At 46.3% G+C, this 17,217-nt stretch overlaps 1 long non-coding RNA gene across 3 annotated transcripts in view; it reads left to right on the forward strand.

The window, feature by feature from the left end:
* The window catches only part of LOC138924687 (uncharacterized), a 45,171-nt gene that overhangs the window by 17,336 nt on the left and 10,618 nt on the right, over positions 1 to 17,217 (forward strand). For 2 of the 3 annotated variants that reach the window (XR_011439762.1, XR_011439763.1), the window contains exon 5: positions 6,240 to 7,904. This is a non-coding gene — a long non-coding RNA (uncharacterized lncRNA). Of the gene's footprint in view, positions 1 to 6,239; positions 7,905 to 17,217 lie in introns of those variants that run through there. The other variant, XR_011439764.1, reaches the window with a different exon arrangement.

The following is a 17,217-nucleotide window of genomic DNA, read 5'->3' on the forward strand; positions in this document are numbered from 1 at the left end:
GTTTATAAGAGAGAAGCTTTGAATGGAAATGAGTTTAAATTGCACCATAAAGTAATGCCCTTAGTCCAAGGAAAAACCTTAATAATGGAAGTAGGAAGGCCCCATGTGAAATGTGTGAAGCTACCCTCTCAGCAAGAGAATAGAGAAAAAAGTATAAGCAATCTTTCTGGAAGGACGAGGTTGGAATATGGCTTGCATAAATGAAATAATTTTTATATGAGTACCTCCTACTGGCACATAGTGGGGATATAATAAATATCACCTTTTTTTTTCTTAGAAGCTGGAGATGGACCAAAAGACATTTTAGAGGTCCATGTTGGCCTGAGAATTTGTGGAACAATTCTGTGATTATTAATGGTTTTGGTTATTACTATCTTTCCATCCACACAGTCAGGAAGTCTTTTCTGATATCAAACTCCACCCCATTCTGTTGAAATGAGAACATTTGATCAGTTAATCAACTCTTCATTCCTTGGTGTTTACTGAGCACCAGCTGTGTGTCAGGCACTGTGAAATTGGTACTAGGAGCATTGTGTCTGTTTGTGATACAGGGTTTAAATATTATGCACAGAGAGTGGAATAGAAATTCATTAGGGAGTGGGGGCCTCAAATCGATGTATGAGAGTGTTTTGAACATTGTAAAGTATGCCATGGTTGTAAGGATTATTGATGAGGAGACTTATTTTAGGATTTGAAGTCCTGCACTCCAGTAGGGAGGAGAAGGGGTCCTGGGGTTAGAACTCATTCAAAGCAGGCGGGTCCTGTTGGGAACAGTGCTCTGCTGGGATACCTGCGGGTTTGGGATTACAGTGCTGACCGGCAGAGGACTGAGATCAGAGCAGAGTGCTTCTCCCACCTGGCTCAGGCTTATCTGCCATGCTCTCCTTCTGCTCGTTTGCTTTCCAGTTTCTCTCAAACAGGGGATGTGCTCTTTGCTAAGCCATCTCTTTCCTGTCCTTCAAAACATTCCAGAAGTTCCTTCATTTCAAGGACGCCTCCTGGATTAGACGGGAGCTGGTGACTTTCCTGGTCTCACTGTGACTGGACTCGGAACCCCCTCATCTTCATTTTGTATCCCTCCCCGACTCCATTTTTCAAACCCTGTCCTGCCCTCTCATTTTGCACACATCTTGGTCTCTATTCTCAATTACATTTACTTCTGATTTCTGTGGGATATTATTATTTAATATTGCAGCCTTACCTTCTGATTTTCTGGGTTCATTTGTCTTTTACTTATTATATCATTGTGACTGTATTAGCAGACCTTAACGTGCAGGAAGCTCATCTGTGTAATCTTTTTCTGTATAACCCAGCCCAGAAGTATGTGCAGACAGATGATGAAGAAAAGCTTAACGCTTATACTGTTACGACCTGCTGCTTCTTATATCCATCCTGCATCCCATGTTCCCACCTTCCTGGTCTGTCACCCATCACTGCCTACCACCCGCCTCCCCAGCTTGCCCACTCCGCTTTTTATTTCTGTAACTTGGATTCTTTTTATGCTTGATTCTGGTCATAAAAATCTCAAGAAATTATGGGGGGGGGGAGGAGCATCAGGCTATACAAGTTAGAGTCTGACAGATACGTATTCATGGACTTATAAACTGGGCACCAGAAACTAAGAGTACATAGTGTAAAAGAAGGCTTGGAATTGGAAATTTGGCTCACTTAAGAAAGCCTTCCTGGCAGGGGAGAATGCTGAGCAGGGCTTGAAAGAAAGGAAGGGATAGAGCTAAGTAAGAAAGAGAAGGGGATGTGCCAGACAGAGGTCAGTGTGAGCGTTTGGAGGCAGAAGAATAGAAACAGGTTTGCTTTATGTAAAGCAAAGAGTGAGCATTGTGGGATTGCAGCATGAAGCTTAAGTTCTAAAGCTTAAGCTGAGGAATAATGACTTGAAATTAGGGGTAATTGTGAGCTACTGCTGGCCCTGAGAAGAGGAAAGTTCAGGATGATGGTGAGGGTTAAGTTTGTTGAGTGGGGAATAGTTAGATGGAAACCAGAGGCTCGTAGAAAACTTCTTCTGTTGTCCTGATTCTGACCAGAGACCTGGTCAATGGCCTGGCTGAGGTGTGGGGAGAAGAGGGCGGTGGAGGAGAGGGGGTGAAGATACAGGGAGCACATTGTTTCCCCAGAGCTTGCATCACAGACTTATTCCCCTGGAACAAAACCTTCTGTTTTCGGCTCCCGCTGACTCATCTCTCCCTTCCCCCCACTCCCCATTAGAGGAGCTCTCACAGGCCTGCTGACCTGCTGCTGCTGCTAGTGTGGCAGTGATGGGAGAGGACGACTCCACTGGGCCAAGACTCTTGGGTTGTACCTTTTTGTATTTCTTTATTTATGTTTTTTTAGACTCTTACTTGAATATAAAGAAAAATTGAAAGAACCTTTTAATCACTTCCCCTCCTTCCAGGTTGGATGACCTTTGACTTATTTCAATTGAATAGGAAGGTGCTAGACTTTCCTGAGCCTTCTCTGGCCACTTACTTGCTCAGGTCACTGTCCCAAGCTTTTTCGCAACATCTGGAAGGTGCCGGGAGAGGCCGTGGTTGAGGCTGATGAGGAGAATGGGCTCCCTGAAGGGATGTTGAGACCCTGAGACTTAATACCTTAGAAGTGTAAGCATCTTCAGAAAGGGTTAATAAGATGACGGTAGGCCTAGGAAAAGGGAGGATAAAGGAAATCAATTCTCCAGACTTGGAGTTCTGGGACTAATTTTCTATCTTGAGGAATCCTGGGTAAAGTTAGAGTGGGAAGCTTCCTGGGGAGGGAGGTTGGGATATAACAAATCTAATAACACAGAGTAGGTTAAATGCTGAGGATTTCAGGAATAAAGGTGGAGGGAAAGCCAGCAGTGATTGAGTGGGTTCATGCTTCTCTCTTGGTTGTGTTTGCATGACCTGCACAAGCTGAAGCCTGAAGGCCCCCAAAGGAGGTTGTTCCGTCCAACCCCAGAGCCAAACTGAAAGGAAGCAAATGAATATTCATTGAGTACTTACTAGGTGCTAGATGCTGGTCTACTCTTCATATGTTTTCTAATGAAGTTAAATCCTCATAAAAACCTGCACACGAGGCTCAGAATTTAAGGTCTCAGCTAATAACTGGTGGAGCTGGGAGGCAAACTCACTTCTGACTTTGAAACCATTACTTTTTCCATGACGCTACACTGCATTTCCATTCCAAAAATTCACTTCTTCAGTTGGCCAGTGTGGTGTCTCCAATCACATTACATGCACAATTGTGTGTTTTAAGGCACTGTGCTACATGTTTTGGGTGACAAAAAGAAAGGCAGAGTCCCTACCCTCCAGGGTGCTTGAAGTCATTTGGGGAGATTTTGTGTACATATCATGTGCATATTTAAGTATAGCATTGGGAAACTGTAAGTCACGGCAGTAAGACAACGCCCAGTGAGTGATACAGATAATTAAGTGCTATTGGAATTCTGAGAAAGAAGGGAGAATTGGGATTGCTAGGGAAAGCTTCATGGATGTGGTAGGATTTTAAGGAAAAATTTAAGAATAGAAGAGAGGAGAACATTCTACATGAATAGAATGGCACAAAGTCATGGAAGCAGGAAAGCAAAAGATATATTATAGGGCTAGTAAACAGAGCTTTCTCTGAGCTTCTTAAGGTCAAGGATAATAGGTATTTACATTTGTTTTCTAAATATGCCAAAGGTATTAGCTAGATGTTAAGTCCATATTTTTTGAATAAATGAATGAATGAACAACCTGTTTGTCTGGCACAGAGAGATCCTGTGAGGACCTTGAAAGAGATGAATAGAACTGTAGGCACTAGTGGAGGAGATGAAATGACACGCAAAAACTGTTTAAATGAGATTGTTCTTGAGGCAGTAGGAAAAGAGACAGAGGCAGGGAGATTAGTTAGGATGCTAATGTAGAAGTTTCGATGAGAGATGCTAAAAGACTAAACTAGGACAATAGTGCGGGAATAGACATGAACGAATGGAGGTACCAACATTGTGGACGCGTGATGAACAGAACCTGATCACTGATGGACTTTGACGGGCTGGCGCTGGGGAGGGTGGGTAAGATGAGAAAAGAGGGAAAAAGAAAGAGGAGTCAAAGGTGAAGCTGGAGATTTGGTGATTAGTAAAATAGTGGTAGCTTTAACTGAAACAGAGAAAGTTAGGAGGAGAGGCTGGTTTTGGAGGGAACGTGAATTACACTTTAGATTAAGATGCTGGTAGAACCCTCACTAGGAAAATTCATCATACATTGGAAGTGGATGACGGGAGAATGTAGTCACATGTGGGAGCACAGATTCAAAACTCACCCACATAGAAACGATAATTGAAGCTGTGAAAATTATGAGATAATTGAGAAAAAGGTGTGTAGAGGGAAAACCAGAAAGTTGGAGGTATCTTTGAGAAGGAAAGAGTACATTACAGGGCCACCTTTCATGTGCTGTTACCAGCTCTTCACTTGTCTTGTTCTTGAGAGGTCAAGTTAAAGAACTCTCTAGAAACACATAGACCCTATGCTCGGCCCTCTGGAAGTCTTCTCTTCTCCACTCAAGCCCAGATGTTGACCAGCACAGTAATAGCTTGGGCTTTCATGGAAAAATTTTGGCTCCTCTGGCTGAATCAGATGGAGTCTATCCTAAATAAATGTGTCTTCTCAATTTTCAACTCTCTAGAGAAGAAGCAGCAAATCCTTGGGCAGTTCTGTTCAGGCTAGCTTAAAGTGCCCATGCTTCGATGCAAACTTGTTTTGCACCCATTTATGAAAGACTAAGAACCTCCGTCTGGGAAGTGGGTGGGTGGGGTGGACAGTGATTTGTTCTTGAGCCCCAGACGCTTCACCTGACTTTTTCACAACTCCCCACCCTTTTTACTTTTCATCCAGAGATCTCAAAGCTCTAAACAAGCCTTGATCCTCCCTGACCCCCTGAGTCATCTTCTGCTTCCATTTTCCCAGATGGGGGTGCAGTGGGATCCCATGTTTGGGGATGGGTGCTTGGGGGTGGGTAGGGAGGATGAGGTGGCAGCCATGGGATCCAGGTGCCCCTTCCCAATCATGGGGTGGGGTGAGAGGCAGGCATCAAGGTGGCTCCACGTAGTTTGGTTTCAGCTCATCCTTTTGAGGTTGTTTTATGACTGAAGAGACTCCGGTAAAGAGTTCGAGCTGAAGAAATTGAAGAACAAACAAAGCTGTAAAAGACGCCGATAAAATTCCTCCCAGCTCAGAATAGCCTTTGGAGCTTCTCTCAAGAATCTGAGAGTAATCTGGAAAGGCTAATTAAGTCTCACAGCCCCCCGTAGGGACCGGGGCTGGATCAGGGCAGGACCAAGTTAGGAGAGGGGAGCACTGAGAGAGATTTTCATTCTCTCCCTCTTCTCTAAACATCCAATTTGGAGGTTGAATTAAGACAGAGGGGGAAAAGGGGAATGGATAATGGGAAATACTGCTATTTTGTAAGAGCCCTTTTTATTAAGGCATGCTTGAGAGTCATGGGGAAAGTAGGAATTGAGGACCCTGAATTGGAGAATGCTAAGAATGGAGTGTAACTGGTTGGGAAGAAAGGAGAGGCTCTGGGACTGTGAGCATAGTAGGTATGCACGGGGGTGGTATGAAGAATGGGTCTAGATGGGGTCGAAGGCACCTGGACTTGGAGGATGGCAGTTTGAGGGTGAGTGGATCTGAACGAGGGGCTTATCAAGCTAAAGGGTCTATATTTGGGGATGAATTAAAGGAATTCTGGATGGAGAAACTGTGTGAGAATAGGGAGAAGAGATCAGAGGGATGGTGAGGTTGGATGGTGAGGGCTAGGAGAAGCGTCTGGGTGTAGGAAGAAGAGGTGAGATGAGCTTGGAGGGACCCTCTGCTGAGGTGAGTGGTTAGAAAGCCAGGGGTCAGCTTTTTCACCCCAAACTAGCTATTTTTCTGTTCTTTGTTCCAAATGAATTGGTGTATTGGCCATAAAGAGAAATCTTATGAGCTCATATGACTTAGAGGTGGGAGGGAAAGATTTGATGGGGGAGTATTTGTGATGGGAAGCTGGAGAGACTGCTGGTTTCCATGGTGATGGCCGAAATCTTCATTTCTATTCTCCTGACTTCTGCAGTGGGCCAGGAGAAGCTGTAAGGGGAAACTGCTACCTTTTCATCTCCTGGGATCTGGGATGGGATGGGGAGGTTGGTGAGGGTAGAGGTAGGTCTTTGACAGGGGTAGAATCTCTAGTTACAAGATTAATTGAGTTATCTCCTCTGATATCTCTAGGTATCTTCAAGAAGTCTGTGGATAGAAAGAAGCAGCAGAAGCTGGAGATCCTTCTTACCGGTGGCAAGGTCTGGGGCTTTTGGAAGTGCCTACGAGCAGTGCCATCCTAATCTGAGTGCAGACAGATGGGCCTCTCCTCTGAAACCAGAGACTGAGTTTGGGTACCCAGCGATCCTTCCTGAAATTTCCCCCACAGCAATAGGAGCCTATTTCCCACACACTGAGTCTCTCCAGCTCTTCAAGGAGCCTAAACACAATCTGGCTGCTGTTGGGTGCAGGGCACTGGATCAGGGGAGAAGAGCTTGATGACAGTGGGTGGGTAGGAAAGGCTAGGGAAGAAGCTGTGGCTTCTATGGCCCAAGTGTCAAGTGTGTAAGGCCTTGATATTGTAAAAATCCCAGCTGTACAATTCTACCCGTTTTCCCTACGAGGCCAGAGAGCTTGAGTGACGCACCAAAAGACACCTCGCTCACGGAGCTGGCTTCCTGTCCCGGCGTACCCTGACTTTTGCCCCAGTCATACCCCCTTTGTAATCAGCTCTGAGTTGAGGTGGGTGCCCAGATGCCCAGCATTATGAGATCATGTCTTAGGCACAGTAGCTTTTGTGTGCTCCCCAAATTCCTTCCACTTGCCTGACTTGTCCAGTGACTTTAAAGTAATGCGGCCGCCAGAGCTGGCTCCTCCATCCTCTGAGATTCGCTACGGGATGTTTGCTGAAAAATTATCTGTCTCCAGCTTGTCTGTCCTGTGCTCAGTTTTTCTTAGCCATCACAACAGCCCCTGACCTACAGGCTCCCTGAGCAGCACCTCCTCCCACAAGAGGCACCAACTGTGGACTATGAGGGAATGCTTTCTGCACAGAAATTTCCTCATGCCTTTCTCTTTTTCCTTGTGACTCTGCTCTCATTCTGGTTCCGCTGGTGTCCTGGTGGCCCCTCGTTCTGTTGCTCTTGTGCCCTTCGATGCCCGTTCTTCCTCCTGTACACCAGGGCTCCTGCGCCTTTTTCGGTGTCCCCTTCACTCTTGTCTCCTTCCCCTAGTTTCCTCTCAGCCTCTGCTCATCTCCTTACAATGTCCCTCAGCCCTCCTACCCTCCTTTCCCCCCTCTCTCTCTTCCTTCATCAGATATTTATTGAGTACCTAGTAAGTGCCAGGCCCTCTGGTTGGCTCTGAGGGCACGCAGGCTCTGAGCAATTTGAGCCAGCACAAAGTACTCGAGACACAAGCCCTCGAGCAATTTTGATACAATGTGACAAGCGAAGTACCTTAGCCTTCTCCTGCCAAAGTCCTCTTTCAGCTGTGACAAATTGGATTGATTCACATTCCCTTAGTAGTGCATTCCGGTGTTTCACAATTCCTACAGATGGGAAGTCCTTCTCTGTGCCTAACCTTAGTTACTCCTGCTGTTAAGATCATTCCCTGGGCTTCAGTTTACTCACCTATACATTTGTTTTAATGAGCATCATAATCATAACACTTACTTTTTCCATATCCTGGGATGTTTGTGAAGATTCGTTGACATAATTGGTGCAAAAGTTCTCTAAAAACTTTGTGAATATCAGATAATGACTCTCTTAACTTCTCAGTGGAAACAGAGGAGAGCCTTTTTCTTTGGCAAATGGAACAGCTCAAAAGATAATTTTAAATAATTATGGATTGCATAAACCTTTAGTCTCTTTTCTATTTAGTCACTATTTGTAGACGGCAATTCTTTGATCTCTGTAGCCAACGAGATCCATGTCCCTTTAAAAAAAATTTCCTTGAAGAAAACAAATGCTTCTCCTTGTAGTAACAGGGATTGAGGGCAGACTTCAGAAAGGAGCCCTCAACTACCTAGGTATGAGAACATAAGTAATAGGAGAAATCCCCCTAATCGCAATGCAGTTTCTTTGCGTTATCGTTGGAGACGGGGGAATTTTTGTGATGACCTGGGAGGAGCCCAAGGATTACATGGGAGAGCGGTGGTGACGCTTGATCCCAGATGATGGGTTTCCAAGAGAAATTAAGAGTCTGACTAGGCTGCCCTGAGTCAGAAGATGTCATCAAGCTCTGCTTCTATTAATGACTTAAGAGCAGCTGCTGGATTCACCCCATTTCCTACAGAGGGTGGAGGCAGAGAGCAGGGGCAGAAGCTGCTCAGAGGCAGAGAACTTTCCTGGATCCCGGGATTGGAAGCCAGCCTCTTTCCAGCTCATTGGAGCCCTTGCTATCTGAGCTTACCCTGAAGGATAGGTTGCGATGGAGTATCACTCTGGTGCTTCCCCATTGGATGGATCAGCATAATGGGTTTCGGGGTAACTGCCTGACTTCTCCATGGTTTCCTTTCTCCTCGACTGCCTCCAGACTGACCCAAAGAAATGTTTTTGGTTTCTCAAACTCCCTTCTCAGCCCCCCATAGTGCTGTCAGGAATTTCTTCCAGTTGTCTAGCTTGAGGCTCATTCTTTATTTTCGAGCAAGCCTGCTCCTTCACAGCATGGGCCTGGTAGAAACATCCACATGTTGTGCTGGTATTCTGTTGTGTGTTGCCTCTTCTCTAGCCCAAGCACGCACTTTTTGTTTTTTTCCACTCTTTTTAGTCTGTACCTTCCATGCCTCTGACTTTAGGCAGAGCCCTTTCTTTGCTTCTGTGGCCTCTCAGTGTAGCCACTGTCTTCTTCTTTGGGAATGTTTCCAAATTTGATGGTTGGTAGGTTCTTTTCACAGAGTGTTTTCATTCTTTACCAGTTCAGCTCATCCCTTTTCTCTCTAATTCCCTTGTGGAGCCAGAAAACAGCTGTGTGTTCCCAAGGACTCTGAGCCTGGGCATTTTAAGAGCTCGCCTTTCGCATCGTTAGCCTGGTTCTTTCATCTGCTGGCTGCTGAGCAAGGAGATCCATGCATGGAACCCGCGGAGCAGCTCCTAATGACTCAAGATGAGCAGGTCGAGCTCAAAGGCACAACAGAAACCCATTTGTAATGTGGTTGTTTTCCTTTCAAATCCCTAAGAACATAAGCAACCTATCCTAATGTATAAGAGTGAAGTGTGCGGGGGGTTTTGTGGGGGATGGGGTTTGGGGGTGGGTGTTGGGCTTGAGAGATGGTTCCAGATTTTATTTTGACTTTGGGAGGCCCATCTTTCAGCATCTCCTCAGTCTAGCGAGGGGTTAGATCTTAGTCATATTTAGACAGTAGCACCAGCTTCTCAGGACCTCTGCCTCCACTATGATGGTTTTTTTATTGTGGTAACATATAATTGACCATTTAAGCCCTTTTTAGGTGTGCAGTTCAGTGGCATTAAATACATTCACATTGTTGTGGAACCATTACTACCATCCATCTGTAGAACTTTTTCATTTTCCCAAATTGAAACTCTGTGCCCATCAAACAGTAACTCCCGGGTCCCCCCTCCCCCAGCCCCCAGCATGTCTCCACGAGGATTTGACTCAGTCTCTTAAAGCACCATTCTAGCCACAGAGCCTCTGTTTCTTCTGCTATTAAATCTCAGCTCCTCAGATTGAATTTCAAGACCCTTCTCCTCTGGCCCCCACAGACTCACTCCCATGAGCTCCTGTCATTTCTTGGCCCAGAGTCCCGCTCTGAGAGGCAATTCTGGGCCCATGTCCTTGAGCGAGGGTCTTTCTTTCCCACCTGCTCCTTTGCACATATTGCTCTTCATCCTCTTCCCCTCAGTCTGCTTGGCCCTCACTTTCACAGTCTGTTCCATGCTTCTCTTGCTGTAAGACATCTCCCTGATGTCCTAAGATGCCCCAGCCTCTAGTACGTGGCCCTCTTCTTGACCTCAGTAGTACGCTGCCTGGTTGTTCTTATCCTGTTCTGGCCTCTTTATCTCTGTGTCTTAGTTCCCTCTCAGACTGGAGGCAAACAGAGACCTCTTGCAGAAATCCATTCTGGGTTACGTACTGTCTTCTATATCCTTGATGCTCACAATGTGGTTCAGGCTCCAGCGACGTTAGCATCACTCAGGATCTTGTTAGAAATGTGGGATCTCAGGCTCCACCCCAAACCCACTGAATCCAAATCTGCATTTAACAGGACCCCCAGATTATTGACATGCACGTTAAAGTGAGGGAAGCACTGCTGTAGGAGGGGCGATAAATAATTTATGTTACAGTGTGCGTGAGTACAACTGTCTAAGTAACACCTCTAGACTAGATTCCAACTCTGTGGATATTTCTGAGGAGGGGGAAGAAGGATATTTTATGTCCTTTGAATTTATGAGTTCCTATCAGAATTGCCTAGAAAGTTGGGGAACTGACTCTCCGAAGCTGAGAGGGAATAGGAGTCAGTGTTCTCAAGGGGGAGGGATGGGAACCTCCCCAGCTGTCTATCTCACAATTAGACAGAACAGGGGCAAAGCTCCCTAAAATTCACTTTGAGGTCGGCTGATGGTGTTCCCCCGGAATTAAGCACTTGTTCCCCCAGCAGACATTTGTCACTGAAGTCCTGGGGAGAAGCAGAGCTTACAGGTCTCAAAATAACCTTCTGGTTTCTGTCTCCATGGCTGGTGCTGATTCATATTTTGTGGGAGGTTTGACTGTAGCTGGGAATGGCTAAGGAGCTGGTGTAATTCTCTCCCTCTTCCTCCCCCCACGGAGAGCGAGTGAGGAGAGGCACGAAGAGTGGAGACAGGGTGTGGGAGTCAAACCTGTTCTTCACATAGCAATCGCCTCGTCTCACTCTTTGCTCTCACTCCAAGAAGTTGAGTCCACAACTGGGAAAACCAGGAGCCAGTCTCTGAGTCTGCTTGGCTCATATCCAGGCTCCCTCTTTTTTTGTTCCTTCTCCCTTTGGGAATCAAAGGGAGTGGGTCCCGTCTTCCCCTGCTCTCCCACTTGCAGCTGTAGGAGAACTGCGATGTACGGAAGCACGGGCTGGAGGTGGGAGTTTGAAACTCTTTAGGCTGGTGTCTTACCCTCCTTGGTTATCTCCAGAAGAGGGTGCCAAGACCCACTGGCCTTGCTGTTTTTTAGGGCATGAAGCGTTTATAAAGTAGTAACTGGAGGGCAAAGTAGTTTGGGGTAAACTGTTATAAAGAGGTGGTCTGTTGAGTGGAAAAATAATGTAAATGAGAGGTTTCCCTCCAGAACCATGGGAAAAGATTACTCTGAGTCTGTCCCATGTTTTTCTGGGCCCGGGTCCCTGGATTTTGCTCTACTGGAAGAGAAATGTTGTATTGGTTCAGTTGAGCAAAACTTTTGATGAGGCTGTAGCTTTGAGTCTGCATTCTTTCTTGGGCTTCTTTCTAGAGAAGACTCAATATTTGGGGCATTTGGAGGTAGAGGGATATTGGTGATGACTGGGATATAGAGAAAACATGAAAGTGTAGCCAGGAGAAGCTATCTCAAGAATCTGTAATGAGTGTGTGTGCTGTTATTTCTTTTCCAACAGGCTGCATAATTTTTATGACCAATTATTCTATTTGTAACGACGCTGAGATAACAGAGATCGCATCTCATGCTCCATGGCACACGCCAGGCACTCATGGGAGCTAGAGGATACCAGTCCCTATACAGGAATTGGATGGCTGGAGTGTTGCGACCAAGATTCAGTTCTAGCAGGAGGGCTAAGGAAAACTTTGTGAACAGGAAGGGTGTAAGGACTGTAGTTGTAAAATGAGAAATGTATTGGGGGTGGGTAAAAGACCTGTTTTTCAGCTTGAGAATTTTGTGATTCAACATATTTCTGATGGTGTTATTTATGTGTAACAAACAAACAAGTGTCTTTGGCTGTGGAGATAGTGTCATCCCCAGCCAAGAGGAGCCAGTCTTTTCCCACAAAGGATGTGAGGGCTCAATTAGAGAGGATTGGCTTTAGGAGGTTTAGGAAAGACTAGGCCCAGACTGGGGGGAGCGTGCTCCTCTTGGGCTGGTGGTTCTCTTTTCTCTTACACCCAGCTTGCAAGTTCAGACAGGGCTGATGATCTCCTTGACAGATCTGGTAATTGGTCCATCAGGCCTGAGGCAGGCAGGTTAAGGACTGACATCTAGTTGTTCCCACCGATTGGTCTGGAACACTTACCAGCTCCTGCTTTCTTAGTGTTCTCTAGGGCATCTACTTGCCCTCTTGCCATTTTTCTGTCTGGTTTTTCTTGCCCATTAATTGTTAAGGGTTGGATATTTGAAACCAGCAGGCCTGGGTTTGAATCCCATCACTACCATTTAGTATTACTTAGACTCTTTGATCTCGTTTTCCCATCTGTAAAATGGGGATAATGAGACCTACCTCTCAGAATAGTTGTAAGGGTTAAATGAGAGAATGTTTGTTAAATGTGGGCTGGACACTAAGCGAATGCTTAGTAAAAGGTAGTCAACAATTTTCTTTAGAATTCCCTCTCTCTGCTCCCTGGCCACTTTTCGGTAGAGTATTGAGAGTCGGGGAGAGAAAGAGTGATGCCCACGTAGATGGACACAAGAGGTTGACTAAGAAAAATGGAAGGATAACAAGAGGGATGGACACCATGGAGACAGAGACTCAAAAATAGTTATAGGTAGAAGAACAGAGAGTGGAAACCAGGCAGAGGCAGAGAGAAAGTGAAAGATACAAAGACGGAGAAGGGAGAGAGGAACAGTCAGAGTTAACTGAAAGAAGAAGAGAGATAAAGTCAGGTGGAAAGGCAGAGACAGGAGTGAAAGCAAGACAAAGACCATCAGAGGACAGAGATGGAGAGTTCATTTGTGGAAGCTGGCATAAGATCCCTGGGGCAAGAACTTTCCTGCTTTCTTCTTGCCCTTGATGTTGTGGGACTTGAGTTCTAAGTCTCCGCAATCAGGATTGGGGGCGGGGCGGGGGGGGGGGGAGCGCGTCCCACTGCCCGTTCCTCCTTGCAATCCGTTCATCCCATTCTCAGCCTGGTCATCACAGATCTACTCTGCCCTGAAGCGAGAGCGGCCCTGCCCTTCTCCTCTACGTACCTTTCCTCCCACACCACCTTAGTTACCCAAGACGATAGGGATTTTTCATTTCAAACAAAACTGTTTGGAGTGCAAAAGCATCATGGTGTCAGCCAGTCAGTGCAATAACCAGGTGTAGTTTTACAGTCGCTCCCCCCGACTGTAACTGCACTTTCATATATCTCTGGCTGCGACAGGCAATTTTCTTTCAAAGATTGTTTTTTCTGGAGCCTGTGATTTCTACTCTCGCCTCCAACCTCTGGGATATTAAAACGGGGTCAGCGGCTCTTGGCAGGCTGACCGATTTGTGGTCAATCCCCAGCTCCTCTGTTCACCCTCCCTTGTTGCTGTGTCTCCAATCTTGGCATCCCTCTGCCTCTGCACCCCATCGAGTCAGGCTGGAGGGAAATGGCTTCCATGGTCCTCGGTAATGAGCAGTTTTGTCCCGTGTCTAACCTTAAGAGTTGGGGTTGAATGGGGTCGGGGTGGGGATCCAGGAGAGGACTCACCTTTTAAGCTCTCCCCTGTTCTCCATGTCCCCCTGTCCCCCCACCCCCACCACATTGTTCTAGGATGGACCTGTCAGTTCTTTTCTCTAAAAGTATTGTAGCTTGTTATCCAGGGGGATCATTTTGAAGAAATGGGTGAATAGAACTAAGGTTTAACACTAAGGAATTTTTCTCTGCTAGAAACTGGGGGTGGGGTGGGAAAGCTGGTGTAATCTCTTTTTCTGGCCAATTTGGAGAATTAGTAGAATTAGGAGGAATTTCCATATAGATTAAGGGCTGGGTCAGGGGAGGTCTGGCCTACGGGGAAGAGATGAGGCAACCTTTGGATCCCTGCTTCCCTGAAGGGAGACAGTGGCTCTGCTCTTCCCACCAGAAGCAATCTCTTCCATTGTTCGCTGCTATGGTATTTGCTGGTCAGCAAAATCCCTTCCCTATCTCACCCAGGTAGGATTATTTTCTTGGAAGAAAGGTCTGTATCTGCTTTTCGGGTTGCCCATTTTAGGATTTCTATTCCCTTCTTTGGCCCATGGCCTGATGCAAAATCCTTCCTGAGGTCTAACTCTAGATCCCTCTTGCTTTGCTAACAGATCGAATCCCTTGAAAAACAACATGACAGCACACGCTCCCTCTCCTCACTCATACCATCCCTTGTTTTTATTAAATAAAAGTAAGTGGAGCTATAAGATGTGACTGGCCTGGATCCCGGCTTCATAAAACAAAACTAACACCCTCTTTATCAAGGGGCTGAGGCATCCAGAGAAGATTTCTTAGGCCATTTTGCTGTCACGTAAATGGGAATCAATATTCAATAAGCCCTTGATGCACTACGCTAGTGGTTCACTTAATACTGGCTTCCAGTACAGTAAGTGGCGTTGATATAGGGGAGGCTCGTTTGTAAAACAACACTGCAGCCCTCACCTCCTGGATATTGCGTTTGGCTTCCCCTAGGAGAGAAGATTCAAACCTTTGAGTAAGCAGGAGCATCTTTTTGCCAATCCTGCTGCCTCGGGACAGACTCTCCTATAATCTAACTTGAAAAAGAGAATGGATTTTATGCTTTTAAAGCCAACCAGTCTAAGAGATCCCAGAGGTTAATAGGCCCACATTCTATTAGGAAGTTTCCCACTATGCTTGGCCTGATTGCCTTCCCCTTCAATAAATTAGTCAAATTGAAAACCAATTGAAGGATAGAATTGATTCCACCGCTAACCTCTGAGAGGAGACCCTTCTGTGCCCTCAGAGCCTGCAGCAGTTAGTAATAATGCCTCATTTCCCTCAGCCCCTGTGTTTGCTGCAGGGAAAGACTACTGGCCCTCTGGCCCCCTGGTGGATGCATGGTGGGTCTGGTTTCTCCGTTGTACAGTGACTGTGAGAGTTTGAGAGGAAACAGACAATTGAAAGATGGTCGATTATTTTGTTCCCATTCTAGCACACCTTTGTGGGGAATTTGTAACCTTAGGCTTGCTTCCCCCACACAGCTCTAAGCAAGCGTGTGTTAAGGAAAAGCAATCTCATGTCTGCCTAAATAACACAGATAAATATTGTACAAAAACTTCTCATAATCCATTTCAGAACCAAATGGATTTTAGAAAATTTATTAAACATTTTTGGATCGTCTGTGCCTTTGTTTTCCATTCCCAGTGTTCACAGAGAATAGGAATTCACAATTTGGGGTTGAAGTGCGAACTTACATAGAGATTTAGCCTGCATTGTAGTCTTGGCTATTTCTTATCCTGTTCAGGAGGGTTGACAGTTTGGACGAAGCTGAGGGCAGGCTCTCCATTCGCTACTGTTTGGGGATGCACTGGAGGAGGTTAGACCCGCTTTCTGCAGTGACCCTGTAATTGTCCCTACAGGAGAGATGTCCTGAGTCTCCTAGAGCTGTTTTAGACCAAACCTTTAGAAAGTTTCCATCGGGTTGCAGATAGCTTTAGGGAATCTAAAGCAAGAGGCTGGCATTTGGCCTCTTTGCTTGGGCATGAATAGCAGGAGAGCTGTCCCGCAGTGTTTGCTTGTATTAAGTTGTTTTTATGGGGAGAGCCCTCCAAGAATATTGAGTAATGGGTGCATGTTTTGAAGGAGAGGTACAAATAAACTCTGGCGGGTTTCTTGTCTTCAGAGTTCCTCATTTGGCACAGCCTCATCTTATTGGGAAGAGACCAGCAAAGGATACCCAGGGGTGAGTTTAGAAGGGGTTCGGGGGTTTGATAACCTGGCTTGGGACTTTTACAACAAGTTTCTGGGGTACCTCAATGAAGGAGAAGGGTACTTGCTTCTCCTTTTCCAAATAAGAGGAAATGAGACCATTTAAAGCTGGTGGAGGTGCTGAGGCCGAGCCTAGCCAAGACCTTCCCGATAATAAGCACAAAATGACTGACTCATTCAGTTTAGAGTCCCGTCTGTCCTCCTCCCCGGTCTTATTTTTTGCTGCCCTGTGCTGGGTGCGAGGGCCAACTGTGGTTCTGACATCTGTCACCTCATCAATTTCCAGGGTTGACGGGATAGGAGTCTCTACTTCCCTCTCCTTTTATGTCTGTCCCTCTTGAAGCTACATATTAAAGAAAAAAAAATCAAGAAGTGCGTTTCTTTGGTTAGGAGTACTTTCTTTGTTTAGACAGGCGAGTCCTCCCTGCTCACCTCCCTTGTTTTAGCGAGGTCTGCACAGAGGAGGAGGCTAGACCGAGAAGATGGACCAGAGAGCAAAGATTCCTGGGGATAGAACTCCCAGGGGATAGTGAGCTCCCAAATTACTTTCCTAGGGAAAGATGTCACCACTCTCTGAGATGGTTGGGCTTCTCCCAGCAAAGGCATACATGGTCAAATGTTGTCTTGAAGAGTCTTGCCGTACCATATGCTAACATTTTCCTTTGCTTTCTACTGGGATTGAACCAGTTATCATGAGGCAATAGCATCTCAACATAGGGTATGACTGATGACCAAGCCCCTCTTTCCTTCTGGTTAAACTCCCAATCATTCGGTACCTCTGGTGGTTCATTCTTGCCACAACTTGTGTTCTGGCATCAGTGTTCCCCCACGCAACAGCTGATGACATCTCTTGGCCTCCCCCATTCATTCAGCAACACCTCTCCCCCAGCCCGCCTCCTCTGCCTGCTGTCCCAGCCTGTAACCCTGATCTCATTTCCTCCTACCTCTCACCATTCTAAGACCTCTTGCCCCAACCTGTGCCTGGGCTCCTTTCTCTGGAGTCCCTCTCATTCCTTGGGAGAGCCCACTCCTGTCTGATCTGGGATCTCCCTGAACATGTCTACCTTCCCCAAGACTTTCAGGAACCAGAGGACTCCCCAGAGAAGAGGGTGGCTCCTATCCCTGAGGTTGCCCCCAGCTCCTCAGCGGGGCGGATTTCATGGCTGGGTTGTGTGTTGTTTGTCTGTCTCAGACTTTGCAGCCCCTGAGGCAATGGCTCTGTCTTTGCAGGCTCAGGGAAGCCTTGGCAGCCAGCAAATAATAAATAATACCCTGGTAACACCACCTGCAACTTGCTAATGAATGTCTTTCCCCTGCCTCCCTCACCTCTTGGAGGTTGGGGGTGGGGACTCCCGATTTCTGGGCAAATGGAT

Source organism: Equus caballus, chromosome 6, assembly GCF_041296265.1.
Source record: "Equus caballus isolate H_3958 breed thoroughbred chromosome 6, TB-T2T, whole genome shotgun sequence".
Taxonomy (NCBI): Eukaryota; Metazoa; Chordata; class Mammalia; order Perissodactyla; family Equidae; genus Equus; species Equus caballus.